At 39.3% G+C, this 6,949-nt stretch overlaps 1 non-coding gene across 1 annotated transcript; it reads right to left on the reverse strand.

Moving 5' to 3' along the window:
* Positions 1-1,030: 1,030 nt before the first annotated feature.
* Positions 1,031-1,149, reverse strand: LOC112478636. The gene has a single exon (XR_003045895.1). It is a non-coding gene; the product is annotated as a 5S ribosomal RNA (ribosomal RNA).
* Between the last annotated feature and the right edge of the window lie 5,800 nt (positions 1,150-6,949).

A 6,949-nucleotide genomic window follows, 5' to 3' on the forward strand; every position in this document is an offset into this window, starting at 1 on the left:
AGATTTCTCTGGCGTCCTCTGCCATGGTTTAGGACTTCATTAAGTTTCATGCCGAGTGTTCCAACACCCCACTAACCTGTCTCTGCCCCCACACCTTCCCTGCCCCAGTCTGCTCTTTGCAGTGAGCACAGCCAGAGGGAGCTTTCTAAAATCAAGGATTTTCTTATTTTATTATGCAGCTTTTGATATTTGAAACAATTATCCCAGTGAGTAATGCGATGTCCTGTGGAAATATTGTTTGCAAAAAGAGGCTTGTGAGAATTGAGCAAGGATCAAATTGGGTTTGATGCTTATGTAGAGTGCTCCTCCCTGCCTCCCGCCCTACCCTGTAACCCAGGGTAGAAAGTTCCAATCCCACTTCATAGGAAAAAGAAAGGACGATCAACAACTCAGGATATAGAGGAGATGATTCTGGAGAGGTTATTCTCAAGGGACATCACCTTTACCAAATTGTCTATTTCTGGCTGCATAGGTAAGTGTAACATACTCGATTAGTGAGGAGAATCATAGGAGAAGAGGTGAAGCATGCATAAACGGGTCTGGATACTAGACAACGACTAACCTTTTTTGAGCACTAAGCTTGAGCGGGCTGCTTTCCATATGCTGTCTCGTGTATTCCTCACCTGAGCACTAAGCTTGAGCTCAAAAAAGGCTGCTTTCCATATGCTGTCTCGTGTATTCCTCACAGGGATTTTACAAAGTGAGTATTACCATCCCCACTGTAAAGATGGGAACGCATAGGTTTGCAGATACGCAGTAACTTGCCCTAGAGAACCTCGCTAGCAAATGTCGAACCCAAGTCTCCCTGAACCCCTAGGCATCACCCAGCCTCATGGTAGTAAAATCTTATCTCACAATTGTCTACATCCAATATTCATGCTTATGACTTAATTACAACCAAATGAAGTAATATATTAATTAATCTAGATTTTTTTTTTTTTTTTTTTTTTTTTAGGTGAGGCAACCCTTGGTTGACCTTACAGACTGCAAGGACCTTGTCAGCTTACAATCCCTTATTTTTTATTTTTTACGCCTACAGCACCTGGTCTTTCTAGGTGGTCTCCCATCCAAGTACTACACAGGTCCGACCCTGCTTAGCTTCCGAGATCAGATGGGATCGGGCTTGTTCAGGGTAGCATGGCCGTAGACAGTAATATATTATTTGAAATTTAACTTTCTTAGAAACAATGAATTACTTTTTACGATACACAAATACGTGATCTAAGCCACAAGCATAAATTTATATTTATTAAACCACAGAACTGTAGAACTGAGTAGTTGCTTCATAGTTGTTCAATTAATGACCGGTTGTTATGTATTATGTGACCTCTTACTGTTCTGACTAGTAGCAGATAACCAACTGTAGGCGTAAAGTGTATGGGACGAATACTTAGATGCCTATTTGAATAATTTTCTACATCCCAGCTAGTGCCCCACACTGATGCAAAGAAAACAAACAAGAAACGACCGAGGTAAACTTAGTGCGTAGAGCGTGGCAGACGGTTATCTTCTGACAGAAGCAAAGCCAGAGCCTCATGGCGGCACCAGCTACTTTAGATCAATAACCTCACTTTTCAACTGGGCGAAATGAGGGCCAGATTAGAGACTTCATTTGGACTTTCAAACTGTTCTCACTTGTGAAGATGATTATCATTGATTTTAATCCTCTTATTTCTAAGGAGAAAAGAATGCTTTAGGATATTGTGTTTCTAGGGCTCTTTGCTGGTAGTAAGGAGCTATGATTGAACCTTCTCTGCCCCATACGTGTAGGCATGAGCACACACACACACACACACACACACACACGAGCACACACACACACACACACAGACTCTCTATATACACACACACGCGCGCGCACACACGCCCGTGCGCGTGACTGCTTATATATATACACACACATGCGCGCGCACACACGCCCGTGCGCGTGACTGCTTAAAGAACATACTAACATTTTCCTTTTTAAAGAGCAATGTATGTTTGTCCTCAGATCAATTTGAAAAATGGTCAAAATCCATAAAGAATAAAATAAAAGTGATCCTTACTGTCCCACTAGTTTCAACGGTAAATTTGTTTAGGGGAAAATAAGGAAATTAAAAATAAATAAATAAGTAAAGCTTTGTTACAGTAGGTTGTAACTATACTAGTATTCACTGAGATTTCAATAAATTTGTCAAGAAGTCATGGCAATGATCTATGGTTTTAATGAATATTTTTTTCTTACTCATGTTGAACAGAGTCTTTAGAAAGAAAAATAAAACCAGTTATACTAACACAAAGACTGAGCTTCTGTCTACACATCTGTCCACTTGAGAATTAACCTCCATGAAAGATAAACTTCCCCTTAGCAGCCTCATTCCTCAGTCAAATACCCAAAGATGCTCTCAGTCAATGCGTTTTATCTCTTCAGATTAAATCCTCCTGTAGTGAGCCTGATTTAAATAGCTGGAAAAACAAGATTGTATCTTCGTTTTCTAATTTACATTTTATTAAAATAAATGACCTTCTTCTTCCTCTTTTCTTTTTAATTCCTAGGACCATGATTTAAAGTTGATTAACCATTATTATTAAACTACAGTACATGTAAATGAGAATAGATTTTCTTCTGAGAGAAAATGCTTTTAATCTTCAAAGAAAAAGTGCTTTCTGTTGCTGAGATCCCTTCGAGAGGACTGAGGGAAATCTGGCCTCCTGCTGGCAGGAAGGCAGAAAAAAAGTCCACATTGTGCATGCTACAGGAAGGAGCGGGGTGCACAGGAGCCAGCAGGTTCGGGGACCCTGGTACTCAGAGACCAGGATTTGGGGAAGGGAAAAGAATTGGAGCCTAAGAAGCTTTCCGATATCATTAGTCAATGGCCTTTTCCAGAAACTCCCCTGCCATTACCAAGGTCTACAACGAGTGATATAATCTGGTTAACCCATCGTTATTAATTACATTAGAGCATTCTATTGTCTAATTCAAAACGGGAAGCTTCCAGGAAGACATGGTTAAAATCTGACTCGAGACCATTCTTCACCTGTTACAGAGCCAGGCAGACTCTGGTCTGTGGAGAAGCACGTCTTTTAGATAAAAGGGTACACATGGGATTCTCGGGAGGGAAGCCCGTTGCTCAGGTTATGACTTACAAAAAACCGAGATTGCGTGCAATTGGATCTATTATATTGGATCCTGTCCCCTTGGGCAGGGTGTAAGGCAGCATCCCTGGGGTCTGGCCAAGCTGAGTTGGAATCCCCAGTTTAACTATATGACTAGCAGATATGCATGAGTGCCATAGCCAGTCTTTGAACAAGGAGTTTATCCTCTTACAGATCTGAGAAGATGATAGAGCAGACATTTAAATTCAGAATGGTAGAACTCTGTGGGATGGGGTGACACCAAGTACCAAAGAACCAGGCAAGGATATCAAAGCCGAAGACAGAAAGTGTAACCCAGTCAGTGGCTATGACATCTGCCGAATCATCGCTTTGTGCCTCAGAAGAGCCAAACCAAGTAACCAAAAACCGAGATAGTAACTTTAAAAATCAGATCTAGTTAGAAGCAGAGATGGAGGAACTGAGGAGCATGTGAGATTGATCTAGGTTTTTCCTGCAAAAACTTTTCTAAAAGTTTCGAGTATTGGTTGGAACTATTAATTATTATTATTATTTTTTGGTCTGGAAAATGACTATGGGATTATGTAATTACCTAAGGATGAGCTTGAGAAACACACATGGAATCTGTTCAAATGTTCATCCTGAAATGGGAAAAGATTATTCTCAGGCAACTCAAGTTAAAGTCACGATGAAAGGTGAAGTAAAGCTGCTGTGTTTTGCTGGACTTTGAGGTGTCTTGAACATAATTACTACAGAAGGGAGGAAGGAAGTACAGGAAGAGAAGAGAAATAAATAAAGGGAAGGAAGGAAAGCAAATAGATGGAATTATTTCTTTATCATACATGGATTTAAATTGAGAACCAGAGTATTAACTTGCCCAAAGTTTCCAAATACATATGAGATCTAATCTATATTCTACATTATATTTTATATCTATTGTATTCAGGACAGAACTCACATTCCCTTACACCTTAATTTTATTTCTCTCATTCTGAATATATTCAGATTTGAAATGACAATAATATGTAAAGGAAGCCAGAAATAATGCATGGGAATTTAGACTTTCAATTTTTTTCCAACTTTCTCCTTGCCTCATAATTTTGAAACAATTGCAGTATAAAATGCAGCTAAACCTCAGTGAGATTCAGTGTAGACTAAATGTATCAGAAACTAATTCTTCCAATTGGCAACAAACCCCAATGCATCAAATTAATAGCTTAGTTCTTTCCAGGAATCTATGGTATATTAACAACACAACCTGCTCATGGAAAATGTTGTTTGGGGGTATTAGAGAATTATCTCAATGAGCATTGCTATAACTATAATTATGCATTAAAATAATAAGAGCTCCTCTGAAGAGTGAAATCTCTTTTCTTAGAATTTGATGATTTCAATCTGAGCTTAAAAGTTTTCATCCAGTGTCAAAGCAGAGGAAGAAAAAAGCAGTTTATCAATCATAAACTAGGAAATAAATGATAAGAAAAGCTCAGAGCTAAAGAACCAGATGTACAATTACTGACAGAGACATTAAGAGAGAAAGAACTTTGTATCCATATCTTATCGATTTAAATCAGCAGTGGATTGAGGAAGACATTCGAGAGGATGGATGAACTGATGGGTCAAAAACTACTGGTCAGTCACATATTATTCTTACTACATTACGCCCATTGCTGAGTTAGGGTATTTTGCAAGAAACAAAAAGAAAAGACAAAATCTTTATGCTACTGAAGAACCTACAGGAGAGTTTAAAAAAAAAAAAAAAGCTATATTTTTAAGTCTTCGATGAAATGCTCTGCTACGTGAGAAGCAAATAAAATGCTGTAGAAATTCTGCAGGTAATGAGAGCCAGTTAAAGAGGCCAGACAAGGTTGGCATAGAAAGAGAGGGCTTTTTAAAGGATTATTGTAGTAGAAGAGTGAAATACTTCGCTCGGTAATATCCTTGGAGATTCTGCGGATCTGATGTGGTCACTACTCCATCCACATCTCTGCTCTCCTCGAGGGCACGCAGCAAAGTCCACGTCACCGAATTCATCATGTCCTTCTATTTCTGCATTATCCTTTGCACACATGCGTAACAGGTTTCAATGTAATGAAGCCCTTTCACACCAACCTTTCTCTTGTGCCCTTGCCCCGATATTATGTGGGTTAGGTAGAGTGAGGAATGAGGAAAAATGGTATCCAATATCCCTGGTGACGTAAGCGTCAAGGTGAATTCCGGTGGAGAATGTAATGGACATGCCATATGCAGCAACAAGACTGAGATGGGCAAGTAAAACCATCAGTGACCACAGACTGCACTTAGAAAGCCCCCCATAACGATTACCTGAATTGAAATAGTAGTCCGTTGACACACGCATGTGTGCGAACTGGTTAATGTTTGTAAATATGTCAGATATATGTATGTACAGTCACACATTCTCTCTCCCTTCCTCCCTCCTCCAGTCACTTACAACGACTGAATATATGCATTTAATTAAATATGTCAAGTTTTCACTATCATTTTTATGGTAGATGCCTCCTGGTTTTAGAAGTCTTTAGGCAAAAAATCAGGAACAAAAAATTTGCCTGTGGATGTCACAGTAGAATTCTTGTTTTCTTGGTACCCACCACGCTGTTTCACGAATCCTATTGCACTATTGGTATGGCTTCTGGATCAAAAACCTTAGATCCCTGATGGTAAGTTATAGGAAAAAAATTCGATCAGAGCTCGATGAGAAACTGTTTGTACAATACAGTTATAATTTAAAGCTACTAGAGTACTTTTCTATTGAGAAATAGCAACTTCTCCAATGAGGAATATTCTCCAGCTCATTCTAACAGAATTTAATTGCATTATCTTAATAACGAAGAAAATATCTCATTTGTTTACACTCACACTGAAGACACTTCTCTGCTACTCTGAACATATTTTGTGCGTTGGTAGAATATCCTATATTCTTGCTTTAATATATGTCATCCCTAGCATCAAAATGACCTCGCCAAGCTTAAAAGGCATTCACTCTCTCCCATTATTTTTAAACTCGCCCCTCTCAGACGTCTGAGATCAGCCCTAGCTACCTCATAGCTTCTATCTTATTTTTCTTCAGATGTTATTGCCTTTGCCTATATCCTGGATCCCATTCCTCCAGCTTTCTTCAGACTCTGACCCTATAAAATTTCCTTTCTTTCTGATCTAACGATCAAAATGCCTTTCTCTGACAGGTCCTGCCTCTCAGCATCATTGCTTTATCATCTTTCATAGTTTACCACAGCTCTCTCTTCTCTTTCACAGCCAACTTCCAGCAAAGTGTTCCCTGTACACACAGCATCCATTGGTTGATTTCTCACTTATGTCTGAAGCCATTCCCAGTCTGACTTTTGCCTCAACTACTCTACCAAAGTCCTCAGGCTAAGGTCCCCATGCCCTCCTTATTTCTAAAGCCAATAAACACATTTCATTTCTTATTTTGCCGGATCTCTCAGCAGCAGTCAACACAGTTGGACACCTGCTCCTTTTTGAAATATGTTTTCGTTTGTGTCCACTCACACAATTCTTTCTTAATTTTCCTCTTACTCTTCCTTTAAAGTCCCCATTGGAAAACAATTTCTCTTCCTCTTTTATGAGCTGAAATTCCTTTGGACTGAGACCCAGGTTCTATTCTCAATATATACAATTTTCGTCATTTATGTCATCCACTTCTGTATAAGCACTGACTGCTCCTAATTGTATTATTCTGGAAACCACCTGTCTTCTCCATTCCAGACTCAAGGAATCAATTGCGAGTTGACAGCTCTTCTCGCAGATCTCATCACGGCCTCACACTGAATATCTTATTCTCTAAAATATCCTCCATCTCCAATTCTTCCAATCTTGG

This window comes from Pteropus alecto, unplaced genomic scaffold (assembly GCF_000325575.1).
Source record: "Pteropus alecto unplaced genomic scaffold, ASM32557v1 scaffold61, whole genome shotgun sequence".
NCBI lineage: Eukaryota > Metazoa > Chordata > Mammalia > Chiroptera > Pteropodidae > Pteropus > Pteropus alecto.